Source organism: Halichoerus grypus, chromosome 5, assembly GCF_964656455.1.
Source record: "Halichoerus grypus chromosome 5, mHalGry1.hap1.1, whole genome shotgun sequence".
Taxonomy (NCBI): Eukaryota; Metazoa; Chordata; class Mammalia; order Carnivora; family Phocidae; genus Halichoerus; species Halichoerus grypus.
Window position 1 is genome coordinate 135,286,483 of NC_135716.1, and position 23,390 is coordinate 135,309,872.

Here is a 23,390-nt window from a genome sequence, read left to right on the forward strand (position 1 = left end):
AAATATGGCTCTACCTTGCCAGGTATCAATTTTTTCAAGGGAGATAGGGGACAAAGTATGATTCAGTACTACCTGAGGTGGCCATGTCAGGTTTCACAGTTCAGTCTTATTTCATCAGTATTTTAAACCATGTACAGCAATGAACCAGGTCGAGTAGGTGAAATGAGGAGAACGAAATACCATGAGCCAATGATGCAGAAGCAAGGGGCTGCTTGTCGTACCTGGAGGAACTTCAGCATACCATGAGAGACAGAGAGAGAGCTAGACAGGTAGGATAAGGAGTATGGACTTCGAAAGATTTTTTTTTTTTAATACATAGCTTTGGAAATGCCATTCCCACAGCCAAAATACCAGCTACTTCATTTACAGGGCCCAGTGCAAAATGAAAATACAGAGCCTCCCTGTTAAAGCATTTAAAATCTCTAAGTGGCAACAGCAGAGCATTAAACTAAGTGCGAGTCCTTATGTCAGTACACAGGTCACATGCCCACAACGGTGTGACATTTGGATTGGGTTGGCATGGTGAAAGCAAAGGAGCCTGTGACAACAATCCAAGAAGGAGACAAGGGACCACACTAAAGCAGAAGTGATGTTCGAAGGAATTCTGGCTCTTGAGAGAGTACCTTAGAGATAGGGAAACTGAAAAGACCCCAGGAAGGACTGCTTTTTTGCTACCTCTATTCTTCCTAGGACCTCCAGAGACCCCTGCCTTACACATGCCTTAAGGTATATCCTCCTTGTAAAGGTCGAGGAGTTAATTACTTCGTTGAAGTCATCCAGCACAACAGGTGACTGGGCAGGACTGTCATGAAGGCTTTCCAAGATCATTGATTCCAGACCCCTTGACACCAAGACTCCTGGCTCCAGGGCAAAAGCGACTTATAGAGGACACCTAAGCACTCATCCTTGTTTTATCCAGTTCCCAGATGCCTGAGAGGACATGTACACAAGACCACCATCTTCAATAAAAACCCCAGACCCCAAGCAAAGATGAGACTCATTCTCCTCTTCCTTTCTGAGTCTCCCAGACACTCTGTGTCTGCACTCTCTATATCCTCAATAAACTCTGCTCTCACTTCCTACCAGCTCCCCTCTGATTTCTATCCTGCACAAAGCCAAAGACCCTCTTGGCTGCTCCTGCAGGACCCCCTTTGGGTCCTGAGACCCAACCTATCCACATCACCTTGAGTTAACCCAACATAGACAAGTTTAAAGTAACTCTGTGGAAGACTTCCAGAATCATCTTAATCCAATCTACTAAGTAAGAGAAAGATCTAAGTGCAACATACTTTTCCAACTGTTTTTGGCAACCTTGGATCTTCTCTGGAGCAGGACAGAAAACATTTCATCTAATCTGATACAAAATCAAATTTCTACCCCACCCCTCAATCCCCATCTGAATGAAAACCTGGAAAGGTCAAAAGCCAGAGCAAAACAGACTTAGCGGCGTATCTGCATCTGAATGAAGACCTCACTACCACAGCAAACTGAGATAAAACACTGGTCAGAAGGCAGGGGCCCATTCCAAAAACCAGGACCTTCCTCTGCCCTGGTCAGTTTGCTTGGAAGAGAAAGTAGCATCATTAAATGCTAATGCTAGCTAACACACATACCCCGCTCCAATTTCTCAAGTAGTGTTCCAAAGAAAGGCTGTGGATACACACAGTCTTACAGAGCTTTTGAATCCTTAGTGTGTATAAACACGTGCATGTGCACATGCACACACACACATAAGTCATAAACCACCACGAAGTTTTCAAGAATAAACAATACATCTAGAATGCCAAAATAGGCCAAAAGCTCCGCATTTTTTAAGCTTCATAACAACCAAAAAGAAAATCCATCATGGGGGCACCTGGGTGGCTCAGTTGGTTAAGCGTCTGCCTTCCGTTCAGGTCATGATCCCAGGGTCCTGGGTTCGAGACCCACATCGATCGGGCTCCCTGCTCGGCAGGAAGCCTGCTTCTCCCTCTCCCACTCCCCCTGCTTGTGTTCCCTCTCTCGCTGTCTTTCTCTCTGTCAAATAAATAAAATCTTCAAAAAAAAAAAAGAAAAGAAAAGAAAATCCATCATGTGTTTGTAAGACTGAACAGAACACGAATAATTAAGGCCACACTTGGAAAAACTTTCCTCAGAAAGGAAAAGACGAAGCGTCAGATTACAAAATGATACATATTACAAAATTATGTGTGTATATGTATAGATATATATCATCATCTGTGTTAAATATATTAGAAAAAAAGCAATATTCCACCTATTTTACAACAATATAAATTTTGTGCATCTTAACCTATTTCATTCAATTACTACCAAAAATTAAAGCAAGATAATCTTGGTAACCGAGAAATACATATTTTAAATTTGTTTTTTAGGTTTTATTTATTTATTTGAGAAAGAGAGCATGGGGGGAGGGGGCAGAGGCAGAGGGACAAGCAGACTCTGTGCGGAGTGGGAAGCCTGATGTGGGGCTCACTCCCTGAGATCATGACCTGAGCTGAAGGCAGATGCTTACCCGACTAAGCCACCCAGGCACCCCTCTATTTTCAATTTCTAACTAGATCAGATAATATACAAATTGTTAGAATTTAAGGCTAACTAGTAAGTTGTGTATTTAATACCAAGCTTAAAAATTTATGATAATACAGAACTTAAGACTACCTGTTAAGTCAGTCATCTCTAAATTTTATGCTTCCAGGATACAGAAAAGTTATTTTTATTGGCTTCATTTCTTTCACATTAAAGTTTACCACTTTCATATTAACTGACTGACATAGATTATTGCTTTTTGTTTGTTTGTTTGTTTTTAAAGATTTTATTGTATTCAGGGCAGTAAATATGACAAAACATTGTCAGCCGCTCAATGGGGAGGATGTTAGACTCATATTATGAATTAAGATTGGTTAAAAAGAAAGTTATCTTTTTTCTAAATAACTAGGAGAGCCAGTTTGGCAAATGACATTTCTTTAGAAAAATCCACAAGAACACACACACATGCACACACACAGATATTTAGGTAGTACAAAATCCATTCATTAGCCCCTTAAATACTCAGGACAGCTTAAACATTCCAGAAACTGAATGACCTCCAAACAACATGGGAAAAACAGATTACTGTCATGAAAGAGGAGGAAAAATGGTCCACTACTCACTGAGGGGGTTAATTTGAGAACATGAGGTCTGGTTGGTTTTGTAGTTCACATACTCTCTGAATCCATTATGTATTCATTCAGCTGATACTGATTATCTACTACATGGCACGCCCTTTACCAACCTGATAGGAGCTTAGAGCTTAGAGCCTAAACACTGGGATTGGGTGCGAACCCACTGAAAACTTTCAACAGCCAAAGTTTATAGAATATCACTCTGTCGGGCAGAAAAAATTAAACAACAGGGGCACCTGAGTGGCTCAGTCAGTTGGGCATCTGCCTTCAGCTTGGGTCGTGATCCCAGGGTCCTGGGATCAAGCCCTGCGTTGGGCTCCCTGCTCAGTGGGGAGCCTGCTTCTCCCTTTCTCTCTGCTGCTCCCCCTGCTTGTTCTCTCTTGCTCTCTGTCAAATAAATAAAATCTCAAAAAAAAAAAAAAGAAAAAGAAAAATTAAACAACAGTTATCACAACTAAGTTATACAACCTCTTACGCTGCCAGTAAAGTTCCACATTAATATATTATGAAACAGAAATAGGTGTTTGGTCACAAACTAAATGAATTTGGTAAAACGCTAAATCTGCCAGCTAATTCACCACTGACCACTGAAAAGTCATCCCTGAAAATACTAGTCCAGAATTGCAAAAGTCAACCAGATGCCCTTAGTTCTGGACACTGGAGACAAAAAGATTTGTTTTAACAAAGGCAAGGATTAAAATTTCAAGATAATCAACTTTAGTCCAATAAAATCCACCACTGGAATGAAGCCTTATGGGACCAAACCTCAACTGCTATTACTACTTTAAGCAAAAGCAAAGGAGGTCTTTTATTTCATTTGAAAACATCTTTTCTCTCTTTAGCATGTACTTTTCTCAATAACCAACCCAGAAAGTGCCAGCATAAGGACAACTGTGTCACATGTTTGGTGGCAAGGACATCCAATCAGCTGTGCAAGAAGCCTGCCAGCATCCCGTAAGAGAGCCCCCATTTTACCATTTTAATTTTCTGTGCATCTACTACATGCCGGGCACCACGTGAGGCACTACTGATACAGACAGAAGAGTAACCTCCAGAAGCTTATTAATTCGGAGAGAAGTGGAACAGAGTCATGGACAAATCATTATTTAAAAAGTGTGTGCACTGGTGTGCATGTAAGGAGCTTAGAAACAGCCACTCTGTCCTTAGAGGAAGAAAAAGTTGAACAGACTGAAAAACAAACCAGTCTTCTTGCATCAGGATCAATGAGAGAAAGGAGGACACAGAGCAAACCACTGCCCCCCAGATTAGAGGGACAGACAGGCAAGTACAGGGGTCACCTGGTCCCTGAGCAGAGACACAAATGGGAACCACCTAGGCAGGAAAACCTGAACTGTAACAACTCCAGGGCACCCAGGCGTAGGGCCCCTGCCCCAATATTGTGAGATTTGCTTCCAGGAGCTCGACCAGGGTCCCACAGTAATAAATACTGGAGAAAAATCCCCTCCAGCTTCCACAGCGGGAGGGGAAAAGGAACCATTCTGAAATAGCCAGCGCACTCTGTTCTTAGCAATCCGTGGTCCATGTGGAGATGGAAGGCAGAGGTTTAACCAAAGGACTCCACGTTTAACCTTGGAAAATAAAAAGCCACAAAGAAAGGGCTCATAATTAGGCAACTGAAATTCTAAATGTCACTTTGCCTCTGGTATAAATCTCAAACTGATCTTATTTCCCCTTTAAGGCTAGGCTTTGATCAAAAGATAGGATTTAATCATCAGTAGCTTCCTCCTACTACTACGTTCCCCCACATCCCACGACCTCATGCCACGGGTTTTCCACCCTGCAGCCAGAGTGGACCAACGTGCACATTTAATCATGTTGCATCCCTTCCTAGCAGGCATCAGTGGGGTTCTATCTACTGCCCATTTGGTGGCTTCTAAGTCCTTCCAAGACCTGGCCCGTGCCTACATCTGTAGCCCGGTAGCTTTTCTCCCTTCACCCACATGCTCCATCTCTACTCTCCAGCCCCAGGCCTCTCTCCCCTCTTCAACTTCTCCAAATGAGGGTAGGTTCCCCCCCCAGCCCCCCGCTGCCAAATTATATGTAATTCCTGTCCTCCCACTCTGTGGCACTCAGCAGGTTTGTATTTCATTTCTCATGCCAGTCTTCCCCACCATACAATAGGGGGGATCATGTCTGTCTCTGTCTCTGCACACCGATTCAAAACATTCATTCAATATGCACTTGAAGACTGACTGGTCCTTCCAACTCCATTCATCCCCCGGAAGGCCAGGGCTAACTCAATCACTTGTAACAGAGGTAGCTACTCCTGACACAACAATCAGATCTAGGTACAAATACTTCAACTACTTACCTGCACTCCAGATTAAGAATTTACACTGGAATCTTTCCCAGTGAGAACTTACACGTTCAGTTCAGTTGCACAAAGAGGTATCAAAAACAACTACATGGAAGTTATCATAAGTGAAGTTCACTGTCGTTGCTATTCTAAGTCAGCCATTCACTCAAAAATATTTAATGAAGCAACTATACTCTGTGCCATGCTATAGCACATTTCCCTACCACGTCAGGGAAACAATGGAGCATCAGAAGTTATTTCTTGTATGCTTCTAATGGCTTGGCCAGGCATCAAACAGTTGACAAATTGGCCTATTTCAAAACAAAGTCAAGCTCTAGGAATGGTGTCCTATCTTTTACCGGCACAACCAGAAATAAAAATAAACAAAGTTTAATTTTATGTTTTCTTGCCTAAAGAATCTGCCCATTTTTATGGAAGTCTAAAACTCACAAAATTAAACTTGTGTATTCCTCAAAGTACTGCTGAGGGATACATGCATATATGGCAAAAAATATATGGTAAAGCAAAGCAGTTGGGAGTAATGGAGAAAGGGCATATGGGGGCGTTCTTATCCCTCAGGCTGAGTGGTAGATACACAATTGTTATCCTTTGAAACATTTACACACTACATACCCTCTTTTTGTTCTGATTGCCTATAAAATGAGGGCAAACTGGATACAGAAGACAGAGCTGGACAAATGTCCACAAAGCAGCAAATTCCCAAGATGCCTGGCTAAAGCACCAGAACCAGATAACTACTCAATGTACTTTTCATTGTTCAAGCTAGAAAATGCTGAGTGACAAGCCCCTGTAGGAGAGCTTCATTTCCTCATAATGCTACCTAGAACCAGTAGAAACCACTGCCCACTTCCAGTACCATCCCCCTCCAAAACTTTTGTCACTGAGAATGCCAACACACACACACATCCCTAAAGGCATGGTCAGAAATAAACTGTAGTTTTGTGATTCTGCAAACTACAAGTTCTATAATCCCCCCACCCCCCATAAGAACATTTTGGCACTAAAGTCGTCACAAAATGAAGAAAATCTTCATTCTATAAACTGTTTATCATTGATACCACTTTGATGAATCTCTTTTAGTAAGAAAATGAGCTTTACAAAAAATCGTTGTTAATAGATATCCAAGTCCTTTAAAGGCAGAAATTATGGAAGAAAGGCATTTTGGCACCTAACTCAAGTGACTCATTTCAGATGTCCGGTATCCACCCTTCAATTGGCCTTGTTCAAAGCCAGGCTTTCTTTTCCTTCACAACAGAAAGACATGGTTTTTTAATCACACTCTGACACTTGTTATTGGTAGCTATGCAAAAACGTCTGAACCTCGGTAATGGTCAAGAGCTTACACTTTAGAGCCAGACTGCCTAGGTTCAAATCCTGACACTGCCACTTCCAGGCTCTAAGCCTGGGTCTGTGCTCCACGCCCAGTGCACGTCACAGTCTGCACGACCGGATGTGGTTATATTTCTATCTACATTTCACTCTTCTTGTTAAGTGAGGTTGTTTACAAATCCTCCACACCAGATTATAATGCCTTTGAGGATAGAGACCATCTTATTTTAAAAATAAGTACCACTTTACTTGAGATGACAATCTATCCTATCTTTAAACTCTCCATCCTCCTGTCTCCAAGGTCCTACAGATTATCAGATGAACTTTCATCTCACTACACCCCCTGCCTTACCTTATCTGTATTATACTGTATAATCCTAGTAACCATAGTCATGACTTCAAGGCATTAAGACTCAGAAAAACCTTCTCAATCACACAGTAAGAATTACAGGCAGCAATGTTTCCTTTAAATGTTATCTTAATTCTTTGGCACTGAATAACTGCATAAAATACTAAATTAAGCAAAACATTGTTATCTGATTTAACTACATAAATGGACATTTCATCCCTTTTGTCAGTGGTTCTCACACCTATTGCTTCAGTCTATTCAAGCTGGTGCAGAAAGATCCTTACCACAGGGTGCACTTCGATCCCAAGCTGACCTCTTAACAAGAAAGGATCTGTTCCTACAAGTGAATATTTGCTCCTCCTAAAGTTATCTGACATTCTTAAACACCCACAATATGTGAATGAGTCAACTCTTACAGATTTCTGAGATTAAGACTCCAAGATATTCTCTAACAGAAGAGGCAGCAAGTTTGACATGAAGAAAACAACTCATTTTCACACTAACAGGTATGTACATGGAAGTCACCCCAAGTGAGAGGTTATATTAGGCTACACTGCCAAAAATCTGCTACCTCTTTTTGAGTTGAATCTTCTTCTGGGTGTCTGTGGTGACAAAGATAAGCTTTACCTAAAAAGCTTCTTGATAAATCACAAGACATTAAGGACTGTAAACTATTTCTAAAGAAGGTAACGAAGACAGCTTTATACTTCATTTTACATAAAATAATAAAAAACTTTGAAACTATAAAGTAAGGCTTTCATCCTATTTGTACTTTGTTCCTTTAGACCAAGACCCCCTCCCCCCTCCAAGGGGATCAAGTCATTGACCACATGTCTCTCCTGACGAGTACTGACTTTACATGGAGCATCCGCCCTTTGCCATTTAGCCTTAGGGTACAATATCTAGCTCATCATGGGGACAATTATTATTGGTGTTTTAACCACAGCAAATTGTAGCTAACATTATCTGAATCTGTGAACTATATAATCAATCATTCCCTAAGTCAAAATAAGGGTTAATAGTAAAAAGATCTTTCTTCTAAATTTGAACTCAAATTTATGTAAAGTATAAATGTGTACCTCTTTACCACTAATTGTGCAATTAGAAATGAAAAAATCTGTAATGTGATTTTTTTTATTGAGGTAAAATGGACATATATTAGTTTCTGGAGTACAACATAATAACTTGGTATCTGTAGATATTACAGAATGATGACCACAATAAGTCTAGTTAACCTCTGTCACCAGACACAGTTACAAACTTTTTTCCTCCTCATAACTTTTAAGGTCTATTCTGTTAGCAACTTTCAAATATGCAGTACAGTATTATTAACTATAGTCACCATTTTGAACATTACTCCAGGACTTATATTTATTTCATAACTTTTGACTGCATTCGCCCATTTTGCACCTCCTCCCCATCCCCACTTCTGGCACCTGCCAATTTGTTCTCTGTATCTATGAGCTCAGGATCATTTTGTTGTGTTTTGCTTTTATATTCCACATATATGTGAGATCATAGTTGATTTTTTTTATTGCTATTTACATTTTTATCATGGGACGATACCCTTTCAAACACACCGGAATGGCTCCATAATGAGTCAAAGAACCAAGATGATTCAAGGAATTACCAGCAGGCTGAAAATCAGGCGTCTTGGCTCTTAAGAGTTCTGCTTCCAAGTCACTGTCCACAGGACCGAACACATCAATGTACCTCACTTATCATGGCCTCAAGTATCCTCACTTGCATGAAGGCACAGGACCCTTCCACCTCTGTCATCTCCAATGTGGAATTTCAATTTCCTTTACCTGGTTTTGTGGCCACGTGTGGGGGCCAGAGGACCAGCTTCCCCAGTATGTGTCGAACCCCACCAGTATGCTTCCAATCACCAAGATTCCACTGGAGTTGAGGAGAGGGACCTCAGAGACTAAGGAGCATCTCCCTGCTTTCAGGGGCAGCCACAGCATAGGTCCTCACATCCATTCTAAATGTGAGGAGTGCAGTCCACAGACAACAGGCCTGCACCATCTTAGTGCTCCATCACACTTTGCCTGCAAGACCTCCTGCAAATAAGGGCCAGTGCTTTGCCTGGCCTCTCTGCTCTTTTCTCTCTAGTCAGGCGGCATATACATACATTCACTTAGTCTAATTTTGTACCCTGGGTCCAGAGAGTGTGTTGCTATAACAGTCAAGATTAAAAATAAAAATATGTATGGACAAAAGCCATGACTTTGTGTAGGGGAGGGGCTCGCATTACTGAGAGAGAAGGTGATCCAATATCTAAGTACAAGGGAAATCCAGCAGATTCTTGATCTTTAAGCTTTCTGCCCACACCAGCAGATCAATTATTATTTGACACTCCATACGGATTCAAATAAAATAGTGCAGTAACCTCATTTTAAGAATTTAAATAGATCATGAAAGAAAAAGATACTGGAGTCCTAGAAGCCAAAAAATTTTGGATGTCCTATGTAAGGAGCATTTTTTTGGCCCCGAATGGGAACACATGCATTTATAAACATACCATGAACATCTGGCCCAGTACCACATGCTGCCTTATATAAGCAGCAGAGGAGACAAAGCAGATTGGGGTGGAAGCAACAGAAGTTGGGCAAGGTAACAAATGGGAAAAGGCAAGTAATCTGAAAGGCTTGCCAAAATCATAAATGAGTTTTAGACCCGCAGCATTTCACAGTCCCCTCAAGCTCCCGTTCTGCAAGTCGGCCTCGGTCGCCAGCCTACCAGGCACCTGCAGCCCTGAGGAGCAGGAGTGTCCTTCAAATTCTCCTGTGACCTCCCCCATGACCTTCTCACAACTCCGTTACTAGGCGCATTCAGAGGACAGGGAGGAATTTCACTTTTAAAGCTACATAAAAAGGAATTCCTTCGTCTTGCAAAAGGCCCGGGGTGTGGATCGCGCTGTGCCAGGCACCTTGTCGGCTGCCTCTCTGGGCAGGATCCTGGCGGCGGATCAGCGTAAGGGAAGACGTTGTTTCCTCCGGTGCCATCTGCTCCAACAGGCTGGTGGCTAGTGCTGCCCATGAGGACTTCTTCCCTCCTTCCCTCCCTCTCCCCCACCCTCCACCCCCCTTCTATCTCGAGCCTTCTGGCAATGCTCTGGAGAACTACAGCAAAACACTGAAGATGTGCCGTGCTCAGCAGCCTCCGAGGGCGGACAGCACACAGTCGAACAAAGAGAGAGGGGAGGGGGAGCAACTCGATGCTCACACTCTATTACGACAGGGCTCCCAGCGGGGTCGTAAGGGCCGCTAAGTGGGCTGACATGCAATCATCCTCCGGCACCCAGCAAGAACAGCAGCGATAGCACCAGAGGGCAGCTACTATGAAGAATAGCATGCAGGTTCCTCAATAAATTAAAAGTAGAATTACCATATAATCCAGCAATGTCGCTTCTGGGTGTTTATCCGAAGAAAATGAAAACACTAACTTAAAAAGGTATCTGCACCCCCATGTTCACTGCAGCATTATCTACGATAGCCAAAATATGGAAACAATCTAGGTGTCCAGCACTGGATGAAGGGATAAAGAACACACCATACACACACACACACACACACACACACACACAGGAATATTACTCAGCCATAAAAAAGAATGAAATCTTGCCATTTACGACAACATGGATGGAGCCAGTATTACGCTAAGTGAAATTAAGTCAGTCAGAGAAAAACAAATACCGTTAGGATTTCACTCAGATGTGGAATTTAAAAAACAAATGAGCAAAAGGAAAAAAAAGAGAGAGACAAACCAAGAAACAGACTCTTCACTACAGAGAGCAAACGGACGGTTACCAGAGGGGAGGTGGCGGGGGATCGGGAAATTGGTGATGGGGACTAGGGAGAGCACTTGTACGGGAGTGTTCAATCACTTTATTGTACACCTGAAACCACAGCATGTTAGCTAACTGGAATTTGAATAAAAACAATAAAACCAATGACTGACTAACTAGAGTGTAACAAGAAAATAATACCAGAAGCATCAGTCATTAACACCTATGAAATACTGGAACAGTGGCTGCCAAACTGCTGTCAAGATCACTATTTTGTTATCTTGAAACTAAAAAAGTATTTTGTGGGGGCGCCTGGGTGGCTCAGTCGTTAAGCGTCTGCCTTCGGCTCAGGTCATGATCTCAGGGTCCTGGGATCGAGCCCTGCATCGGGCTCCCTGCTCCGCAGGAAGCCTGCTTCTCCCTCTCCCACTCTCCCTGCTTGTGTTCCCTCTCTCGCTGTCTCTCTGTCAAATAAATAAATAAATAAAGCTTGCTTGTATAACCTAAATCGTCTTCTTTAATCATTTTTTTAAACAGCAGGAATTCGTTTAAGCTTGCAATTGAGTATACACATACAAATCCATCCGAAAATTTGCAATATTCTCCCTTTTTGTGAACAAAACACTTTTGTGCACAAAATATATATATATATATTTTTTAAAATATGTTAACACTACATGAAGTGGACAGTTTCCTTTCAGAGAACTACAAAATGAGGCAGAAGGGACGAAGGTTTTATAGGGTAAAGGACAAAGAACAAGAAAAAATGGAAACTATCTGACTGGGTGGGGCCACAGAGTCAACCTTCTTTCCGGTGAGAAGGCCAAGAGCTGGCCTGGCCATTTTGGGGACTGGTTGATGGGACACACTGCCTTTCTGGTCACATGGAGCATTTTTACAGGGGCACACAAGTTATCTAAGTTTCGGTTTGCTGACATAGCACACCGGGAAGGAGCGGTTCCATCTTGGGCCTAGAAAGTTACATCAACACTTTTATGGGGCACATTTTTTAAGATTTTACTTATTTGACAGAGAGAGAACGCACAAGCAGGGGGAGGGGGAGAGCCAGGCAGAGGGAGTGGGAGAAGCAGACTCCCCAGTGAGCAGGGAGTCCGACTCAGGGCTCCATCCCAGGACCTTGGGTTCATGACCTGAGCCGAAGGCAGACGCTCAACCCACTGAGCCACCCAGGCGCCTAAAGGGCACATTTTAAAAAATTAAATATTGGACCAAACCTTATTCTAATCCCATATATGCATTATCTCGTTTAATTCTTACAATATTCGGAGGCAGTACCATTATCATTCTTGGTTTGCAGTTGAAGAAATGGAGCTACAAAGTGACTGAGCCACTTGAGGGCTGGCTTCCCGTGGAAGTGGGATCCCAGAGCCCATACTCAACCCAGGTCCAATAAATGCGCAGCTTCCCACCCCGCCTCCAAAGCCCACTTCCACTTCCTCAAGCAACTGGTCTCTTCCAATTCCTCCCACCCTTGAATCCTCTGTTCAGCCACCTACCCTCCCCTTCAGAAGGAGAACACCTCAAGGGCAGGTCTTGTTCAGCTGAGTGACTTAAACTAAGCCTCAGGGAGCAAAGGATTCCTTCAATAGTTTTAAGTTGAATAAATAAAGATGGGATTTTTTAAAAAGAAAAAAAAGCAAAATAAAATGTAGCAAAAAAATAATAATAATAATAAACCCTGACTTGGGGGCCTGTCCCAGGCAAAGGGAAACTAAAGTCTTAGTAACACTTAGAGCTACTACAGGAGGAATAAGAAACTTCCCATCTAAAACTTTAAATCAGATTTTTTTTTTTTAAAGATTTTTTTTTTATTTATTTATTTGAGAGAGAGAGAGAGCACATGAGAGGGGGGAGGGTCAGAGGGAGAAGCAGACTCCCTGCTGAGCAGGGAGCCCGATGCGGGACTCGATCCTGGGTCTCCAGGATCATGACCTGAGCCGAAGGCAGTCGCTTAACCAACTGAGCCACCCAGGCGCCCTTAAATCAGATTTAAAAAAAACATTCACACTAAAGTTTTAAAGCATGCTTTGTTCCAGGTTCTTTGTTCAGGGAAAACAATTTAATAAGTTTTTAGCTCAACAAAGGTGGGACTGGGATTGATTTTGGGAGTTGATAGTGAAATGGGAAACTGTTCTGGGTAAGTAAGTTCAGAGGACTGAAAGCTGGGAGTTTAAAAAATAAATAAGTAAGTAAAAAAACCAATTCTCCAGAAAGGAAAAGAGCAAAAAAGTAACAAATTAAACTAGAGGATGGGCAGGCAGAGCGGGGGGGGGGGGGGGGGGGGGGGGGGGGGGGGGGGTGAAGACTGGCTGACAGGTTTTATGACAGTTGCTTGTGCCCGACTCCAGTCATCATGCCCAAAACTACAGAACGACCACCTCATATAAGGGGTCCTTTGGGAGTGGCCAACGGGGGACAAAGGAACACAGAAAAGGGTGGCCCTTACAAGACTGAAAAGCAGAGGTGAAGATCCCTAGAGAAGCAGGAAATCTGAGAAAGAGGTAACAAGGGAGTGGCCAGCACTGTAAATGGTAGAGTGCTGTGTGCCCACCAAGTAGGTGGTGAGGGCCCAGGTCTTTCCGATTCAATGCATAATGCTGGAGGACCAGTCAAGCGCCACGGACCATGCCCCAGTGTTACTGATCACCCCCACAGCGAGAGAATGCCTGTCCCATGCAGTGCAGTCACTCCCATGCCACACATCGTGATGCAACACCAACAACCAGGATTTGTGGTTGACAAACCACTTTAAAACTGAGTGCAAGCTGGCCCAGAAGCAGAAAAGAAACAGCGAGGAGGAAGAGAAGAAAGCATTGCATGTCATCTTGGGCCTAACTAATCCAAATATGAGCTGGTAATGAGACAGAGAACCTGAAGGGACCTCATGAAAAAATTTGCTCATTTTCCTGCTTCTATTCTTGCTAGGACCTGCACCCTCTCCCTACACACGGCTTATGGTACTGATGATAACCTTATGAAGGTCAAACAGTTAATGATTTCTTTGGAATCATCCAGCACAATAGATAACATCTAAGGGGCTGTCATGGAAGGTTTTCTAAGACCACGGCCTCCAGACCCCTTGACACCAAGACCTCTGGCTCCAGGGCATAGAGACCAGTTCCTGGATGCCTGAGAGGGCACATACACCAGACCTCCGTCCTCAATAAAACCCCCAGGCCGCAAGCAAAGACAAGACTCTCCTTTCTGAGTCTCCCAGACACTCTGTCTGTATCTGCCCTCTCTCTGTATCTTCAATAAACTCTGCTCTCACTTCCTCTGGGCTCGTGCTTGATTTCCATCCTGCGCAAAGTCAAGGACCCTCGGACCCTGCCAGCCTGCATCAGTAAATTACCCAACAGGAAACAGTAAACTCTGCCCATTACACCAAGGGATCACTGTCAGTGTAGGATGACTGACTCCCACAGCTGCCTCTATTCCAAGTATAAGTTCCTAGACATCTGAGGATGTTTGCCTCATAAATCAAACAGCCACCAATGTACTGGCCGCTCGGTTTCAACCCCTGAGTCTACTGTCAAGTCTCTACATCTTCTTCCGCTCACCATATTATTCCAAGCAGCATATACATGAAAGTGAATGCTCCACCAGACATACTAATTTTAGAACTCAATTTAAAACTTTCCCACTTTCTCCACCTGCCAAATGAAAAGGACAACAAAGCAGCTACCACAGCTGTTCTCTAAGAATCGGCATAAAGGTGACATACATTCTTTTGAGACAAGAATTTTCTAAGTCTTTTTTTTTTATTTTTTTTTTATGCAAAGCCAGAAGATACCTGGCGCCTCTGAAAATGACCAGACTCCCGCGGCAGAGCGGCTCCGCCAAGCAAGGCAGCAATGTCTGGCTTGAAATAAAGTTTGAAACTCCGTCCCCTCCTCAAGTATATCACTGGATTCCACTGCTTTGCAAACTCAAATCAAAATGATAAAATCTTCAGATAAATTTAAACCTAACCAAAGCCAGGGATAACTGCTATAATGATAATAACCAAAACTATTATTATCGTAATAATAAAAACTATTATTTAGTTCCACATATTTTATGCAAAATATTGGCCAGATCCAGTTTATGTGACCTTTTAAGAGCAACTACTACTACTTTGTGTAAAAAGCAACATGGGATGAATCTGTATCAAAAAGAAAAAAGACAGGGGCGCCTGGGTGGCTTAGTCATTAAGCGTCTGCCGTCGGCTCAGGTCATGATCCCAGGGTCCTGGAATCGAGTCCCACATCGGGCTCCCTGCTCGGCAGGAGACCTGCTTCTCCCTCTCCCACTCCCCCTGCTTGTGTTCCTGCTCTCACTATCTCTCTCTCTCTGTCAAATAAATAACTAAAATCTTAAAAAAAAAAAAAAGAAAGAAAGAAAAGAAGAAAGACAAAAGGAAGGAAGGAAGGTAGGAAGGAAGGAAAAAAGCAAGCAAGCAAGCAGGCAGGCACTTTAATAGGGATCATGTCCTAACATACAGCTGCCTTGCCTTGCGTAACACTTCAACTGTCAAGAACAAAGCTTTACAAATTGATCCTGCAACTTCTTTTTGCCTTTCACTGGCCAGTAACTATGAAACAGATTTCCAAAACATGTTTATAATCAGGTCTATACAACCAAAGGCAAACTAGAGCAGAAACAGGATTTCAGAACGATTCTATCTTCTTAATTTAACTTCTAGAAACACCACTTCCCACCCTGCAATGGGTTCCTGGCTTCTGCCACTTAGAACATCTCGAGCCGCCTAACAGCAGTTCCAGCTACGGCACAGCCAACCATCTGTGGCTGTCTTTCACAATCCTGGCCATTAAGGAAATGCAATGTTTCAATGCTTTTTGGCCTGGCTAGATTCCTCTAGACATAAGCTAAGTGCACGCATTTTTTATTCTCCAGAGTTTGAGCTCCAGCAGTGTTTGTAACATGACATTCAAAACCTAAAACTGACCTTCACTGGGAGATTTGAACTGGCATTCTGAGACAACCTAACAGAATTATCTAAGCTGGGGGGAAAAAAAATTCTTCCATAAGGCTCTTAAATGCATTTCCTCTACAAAACTAACATCACTGCAATCAACTATTAACAACAAATATCACACTGGCCTGCAACTAGGATCAGATGGGTGAGGCACTCACCTTGGGGAAAACAACTGAAGAGGGCAACAAAAAACCAAACTCCGGTAATCAAGACAACTAATATTTTAGTGCCATATTTTAAAGTATCAAAATTAGTGCAAAAAAAAAAATCCACCATGAAAATCAATCCAACTCATTTATCCAACTCACTCTCACCCATTTCAATCCTGCCTCAATCTGTCAGGTCTGGTCTTTATTTAAAAATTTTTTATTTTGTTCCTTTTGTTGCATTAAACTACCACTTCTCTTACTGAATTTTTGGGGCACCCCCTTAAATTTTTCACTCGAGGACAGTGCTTCACTCACCTCACCATAGCTTCAGTCCTGCCAACACATATTAACTTAATACTCACGAGGAAATCCTGTGAGGTAGCCCCACCATTACTCTCATTTATAAATGAGTAAACACAAAAAGTTAGCTACTTTGTCCAAGATTGTGGAGCAAGGGTCGCCAAGTCAGATTCCAAACCCAGCCAGCTATGTAGCTCAGAGCCCACACTCTTAAAGACAAACACCACCTCTCAGGGTTTTGCATCAACAAAGGCATTTGGCATAAAATCATATAGTCCTAGGATTTTAGGAAATAAATAATATATGAAAACTATTCAAATAAACTATAATTAATGACAACCTGGGCAAATTTAGTTATGATTTGTTCATCACATTTATCGATGTCCTACAATATTTAGGCTAAGTGGTCGTTCCACCAAACTCGCAGAATTTTTCTAATTTGTCCCTAATACTTTAAGCCATCCTAATCCTCAGAATGAACCAAGGGGGAGACAGAAGATCAGACCTCTCACTCAAAGGACATGAGTACAGATTTGAGTAGCCTAGAGTAGCTAGTGTCTATGCTTAGGTTCGGAGATAGCCTCACATACTGTGGGCTTTACAAGGCTAATTGAGCTACAGTGGGCATCGCAGGACGATGTTCAGAAATACTCCCTAATAATGTGTTCATTTAGTAAGAGAGTAGAATTTAGAAGTACAGCCATGACAGCTACAATGGTCCTACCGTATTTGGCCAGTTGTAGTGATGGAGGTCATCACAGTTTAAAAGGGTCACAATGAAACCAGGCTGAAAAGAACCTAGAAAAGTTATCATGGGAAGAATGGTTGAGGGAACGAGGGCTATTCTTTTGAGGGTGGTGAAAAAGACAACCTCAGTCAGGGAAGTGGCTCCTAGCAACTATTTTCAATTATCTGCAGAGTTAGTGGATTTAATGTGTGTGACACCAAAAGACTGAAGTTGGACAAGTGGACGACAGTTTATGGATGGCAGTTTCAAGGACTGGCTTTCATCTCAGTATAAAGAAAAAAATCTTCCAACAATTAGACCTGTCCAGCAATGAAAAAGCTTGCCTCCAGAGGAGGTGAGTTGGCTGTCAGCTGCGGTAGAAGGGACCCAGCACAGAATGGCCACTTGGACAGAAGGACTCAAATCCCTTCCAATTCTAAGACATTAAGAAATGGAACAAATAATTAAACTTAACACGTTCATTGTTATGCATAGTGTTTAGTTCCTAAAAACCCTAGAAAACTAAAACAAAACTCTGAGCTCAACGGGAAGGAGGTCTTGCACTTTCATTGTATTCCAAGCTAGATTCTTGATTTTTTTTAAAACTAAGCCACCAAAATAACGCAAGTTAAAAATCAATCTCCCTCATGGAAAAACTAAATGGTGTCCTGAGACAGTATTTATAGTTACCATTTAAGAAAATTAAGAAGCTGTATTCATATATGCAATCAATATTTTATCATTCTCCCACAAACTACATCGGCTATTCTTACCAAGATCTACAGAAATCCTGCAGAAGAAAAAATACAGAAGCAGCTGAATTAGAATTTAGGAAAACAAAGCAAACCAAAAGTTGAATCAAATGCATCAGCAGCACCCAGGTGTGCCCAGTGATGACAGGATTTCTAAAAATCAATTTTGGGAGTCTTCCAAAAGAGGTACACACATAACTTTAGTGTAAGTAAGTATTTTTGTTTGGGCAAGAATGGGAACAAGACAAGTTAAAAAAAAAAAAAATAGGAGGAGGACACAATTAATAGTTTAAAAACAGTGAGTTTTTGGGGTGCCTGGGTGGCTCAGTCAGCTGGGCATCTGCCTTTGGCTTGGGTCATGATCCCACAGTCCCGGGATCGAGCCCCATATGTCAGGCTCCCTGCTCAGGGGGGAGTCTGCTTCTCCCTCTGCCCCTCACCCCACTTGTGCTCTCTCTCTCTCTCAAGTAAATAAAATCTTTTAAATAAAATAAATAAAATAAAAACTGAGTCTTTTAAAAACTCACTGTAGCTTCTTGTAGCTTCTGCTGCGTGGTTGAGTGGGTACACATACGCACACATACATGTACACACACATACATGTACACACACATACACACACACCCCCTATATATTGCCTAAACCCCACTGGATTATACTAGTGATTCCATTCAAAGCACCACATTTACTGAGGAAGATTTTCAATGAAATCAAAGTATTATGACTCCAGGGAAGAAGGAAACAAACCAAAGAGAACCTTCCTACTTGCCAGACATTTTACACAGATGACCCCTTCTGATCCTCCCAATAGCCCTGTGAAGTGGGGGTTCTTACAAAGGAGCAAATCAAGTTAATTAACGTCCCCCAAAGTCGACCAAGCCAGTAAGGTGGAGCCACAGGTATGACCGACTCCAAAGCCCAACTTTATTTCCTCTGCCTCACAGCCAACTGCTGGTGCCGATCACTTACTATGCCAAAACCCACTAGAGAACTTCCACCTGGAACTTCCTGCAGGTATGTTAAACTTGTCATCATCCCCAACCCTGGACTGCCCTCCTTCGTTAACCCTTCAAAGGGTTGCCTTTGGCTCTGCCCTTCCCACCATTCGCACGTACAGACAATCAATCCTATTAGGTGCTCCTGTCACGAGCTCAGCTTCTCCCAAATCCCCCCGTTTCCATTACTTCTACCCTGTACCTGATCTAAACTGTTGTGACACCATCTTAGGTATGCTCCACTTTCTCTCCACTATGATCCACACCACACTTCGATATGAAAAACAACAATCGTGCCACTAAAGGAGTTTGAGGAAGGCACCAACTCCCCACCACCTTCCTATTTATAAACTCAATCTGGAATTATATGTAAGCCCCAAAGGACAATTCTAATTCCCATGCCTATATAATTCTTCCACCTCTAGGTTTCAATCAAAACACCCTTAATTTCAATCGCCTCCTCTCAGAGATGATCCCTCCAACAATAACACCCTGCTCCCACTTTTCTACCTGCCAGTACTTCTGCCCATCCTTCAAGGCTCGGTTCTAATGCCATCTCTCCCTCAGCTTTCACTGATTTGTTTATCCAGAAGTATATCAAACAACTATTAAGCATTAACTGTATGTGAGACATTGGAGATACAAAAAGAATTCAGTAACTTCATAACAAGTAACTTCAGTGTTCCTATTTTAAAAAAAATTCATTCTTTTTTTTAATAGCACTCAGTATAATCTGCCATATAAAACAATTATTTGGGTGTATGTTTTACCTTATCAATTCCTTAAAGGTAGAGACCACTTTTTATTCCTATTAACAGGATGCTATTGGAATACACTGATTTAACAAGTACTTACTGAAGTTAAAAGTCTGTTTTTCCTACTTTCACTCTAGAACCTTCCAATCCAGTTTCTTTTTTTTTTTTAAGATTTTATTTATGTGACAGAGAGAGACACAGTGAGAGAGGGAACACAAGCAGGGGGAGTGGGAGAGGGAGAAGCAGGCTTCCCGCTGAGCAGGGAGCCCGATGCGGGGCTCGATCCCAGGACCCTGGGATCATGACCTGAGCCGAAGGCAGACGCTTAACGACTGAGCCACCCAGGTGCCCCTCCAATCCAGTTTCTAAATAGCCTGAATGATCTATTTAAATGTGAATCAGAGTGTCAGTCCCATATTTAAAAACAAGGGCTTTACCTTGGATGCGGCAATGACACCAAAAACCCCAAGCAACAAAGGGAAAAAAAAAACAAAACAGATAAACTGGACTTCATCAAATTTAAAAACTTGTGTGCTTTTTATTTTTTTGAAGATTTTATTTATTTATTTATTTGACAGAGAAAGACACAGCAAGAGAGGGAACACAAGCAGAGGGAGTGGAAGAAGGAGGCTCCCCACTGAGCAGGGAGCCCAATGCAGGGCTTGATCCCAGGACCCTGGGATCATGACCTGAGCCGTAGGTGGACGCTTAATGACTGAGCCACCCAGGCGCTCCAAAACTTGTGTGCTTCTAAGGATAACATCAAGAAAGGTAAAAAGACAACCCAGATAATGGAAGAAAATGTCTGCAAATCATTATCTAATTAAGGGACCTGTATCCAGAATACATAAAGAACTCAACAATGAAGGAACAAATGAGCCCACCTGCAAATGGGCAAAAGATCTGAATAGACATTCTCCAAAAAAGATATACAAATGGTCAAGAGCACATGAGAAGATGTTCACTATCATTAGTCCTTAGGGAAATGTAAATCAAAATCACAATGAGATACCACTTCACACCCAGAAGGGTGGTGAAAATCGAAAAGACATAATGTAAAGACACGGGAACCCTCATTCACTGTTCGAATATAAAACGGTTGAGCTGCTTTGGACGACTGCTGGCAGTTCCTCGAGATGTGAGACATGGTGTTACCTTGTGATTCAGAAACTCCACTCCTAGGTATGTATCTATACCCGAGAGAGAGGAAAACATATATGCACACAAAAACTTGTATACTTGGGGCGCCTGGGTGGCTCAGTTGGTTGGGCAACTGCCTTCGGCTCAAGTCACGATCCTGGAGTCCCAGGATCGAGTCCCGAATCCGGCTCCCTGCTCGGCGGGGAGTCTGCTTCTCCCTCTGACCCTCCCCTCTCTCATGTGCTCGCTCTCTCTCTCAAATAAATAAATAAAATCTTAAAAAAAAAACTTTCATACTAATGTTCATAGCAGTTAACAACCCAAGTGTCCATCAACTAATGAAGAAACAAAATGTGGTATATCCATACAATAGGATATTATCTGGTAATAAAAAGAAATGAAGTAGATGCATAACTACACAGCTGAACACAGTTTAATCTTGAAAACGTGCTTAGTGAAAGAAGCCAGATACAAAGTCACATCTTGTATGAGCCCATTTACATGAAATATCCAGAGAAGGCAAATCCATACAAATAGAAAGTAAATTAGTGATTACCAAGGGCTGGGGTGGGGGGGTAGAAGGGAGCCACTACTAATGGGTGCAGGGTTTCTTTCTGGGGTAATGAAAATGTTCTCCAATTAGACAGTGGTGATGTGATGATTGCAGGATTCTGTAAGTATACAAAAAACCACTGGTTTATATGCTTTATAAGGAGAAATGTTCCTGTATACAAGTTATCTCTCAGTAGAGCTATTATACATAAAAACTAGTAACAATAACAACAAAACCCCAGTCACTTCTCATCCAGTTGCCCCGGAAGCCCAAACTCCTGATCATGCCTCAAGGCCTATGCAACCCTTGCAATTTCCCTTCTACCATCTCCTCCTCACTCACAATGCTCCAGAAACACCTGCCTCCTATCCTCCATGAAAAAGGCTCACCCCTTCATGAGGTCTCTCCATGTGCCGTTCCGTCTGCTCCCAAATCTTCACACACCTGGCTCCTACCCCTTCTCAGGGCTCAGCTTAAATATCATCTCCTCAGAGAGGCCTTCTCCGACCTCACAGGCTAAAATGGTCTTCCCAGTCACTCTCCATCACTGCACTACCGTAATTTTTTGGTAGTACTTATACAGGATATAAGGCATAATGTATATAAGGTTACCTTGATTATCTTTCCCTTGTTTATAGTACATCTCCCCTCCTGCCTTAATAGGCTATCAAAACATTTGTTGAGCTGAACTGACATAAAGGAGTTTACTATTCAGGTGCTGAGAGACTATAACTGATGTTACAAAATAGATCACCTGACAGGGAGGTGATAATGAATGCCGTATTAGAGGTACAGACGGGTATAAGAGAAATTTCAGGGAAGAAAACGATGTGTAGCTGCAACAGCTGTGGAAAATCTTCATGTAAGCAATGAAATTGAAAACTGAGAGATTAGGGCGCCTGGGTGGCTCAGTCGTTAAGCGTCTGCCTTTGGCTCAGGTCATGATCCCAGGGTCCTGGGATCAAGTCCCACATCGGGCTCCCTGCTTGGCGGGAAGCCTGCTTCTCCCTCTCCCACTCCCCCTGCTTGTGTTCCCTCTCTCGCTCTCTCTGTCAAATAAATAAATAAAATCTTAAAAAGAAAACAGAGATTAAGTGTGAAAGGCATTCCAGGAGAAAGGCACACCTAAACAATACCCTCCCCACCTTGTCGATGACCTCAACTCTTCACCCACACACACATCCCACCATGACTCATGGGAACATCATGTGAAACCTAGAACTTGAACCCAAGTCAGTAAGTGCCTCAAGGGTACTTCTGCATGCCTACTCATACCTAATGCAGGCATAGAAACATCTGCCAAATGACTAATGAAACAGCAGGTTCAGGTATTATTCCAGAAGTCTTAACAATTACATTGAAAGGCAATTTCTACCTCCTCACAATTGCGTCAAGTTTCTATTTTAGACCCTTTGGAGTTCTTTTGGGGGGAGGGAGGAAGTCAGTGTTTCCTTATTTAGATTTTAAATAAAAATGTTTGAGGAACAGAACAACAACAAACCACATACCTCTAGCCTACCCTTAAAGAACCTTCTGAATCTCGGTGTACTTGTGGACAGCTAGCTGCAATCTGCTGACCCAGCGTGCTGTTTATAAGGCAGGAAGGGGGTATTTCACTAGGTACTGGAGTACCTACATGACCTAATGGGAACTTTAACCCTACCTATGGAGTCCCAAGTTTGAATACTAGCTTCTCTATTTAACTAGCTATTTGACCTAAGGCTAGTAAAGCAACCTCTCTGAGGCCATTTCTTCATTTGTAAAATGATGGAGTAACAAGTGCTCTGTGGATCTGTGTGTAAACTAGAGGGCAATGTAGTGGGCGAATCCATACAAAGAGAGCACATGCTTGACCCACTGCAAACGTTAGTTAGGATGACCGAGTCACAGGAATTACGAAGTGCCAAAGTCACAGGCTGCTGGTCAATAAGAAAGTGCTGAAGAACAGAAAATAATTAATTTCTAGCCTCTTGGGAATTTGATGAGCAGGAGTGACTTTGCATTATTTCAATACTATCAGCCTCTCCGGCTAAATAAGGGATGCTTGCTGCCA

At 42.5% G+C, this 23,390-nt stretch overlaps 1 protein-coding gene and 1 long non-coding RNA gene across 6 annotated transcripts in view; one reads left to right on the top strand and one right to left on the bottom strand.

The window, feature by feature from the left end:
- Positions 1-23,390, top strand: part of LOC144381919 (uncharacterized) — a 436,617-nt gene that overhangs the window by 90,115 nt on the left and 323,112 nt on the right. The window contains exon 2 of the long non-coding RNA XR_013448145.1: positions 13,252-13,286. This is a non-coding gene — a long non-coding RNA (uncharacterized LOC144381919). The remainder of the gene's footprint in view (positions 1-13,251; positions 13,287-23,390) is intronic.
- Positions 1-23,390, bottom strand: part of AK4 (adenylate kinase 4) — a 68,690-nt gene that overhangs the window by 35,345 nt on the left and 9,955 nt on the right. The window lies entirely within an intron of this gene.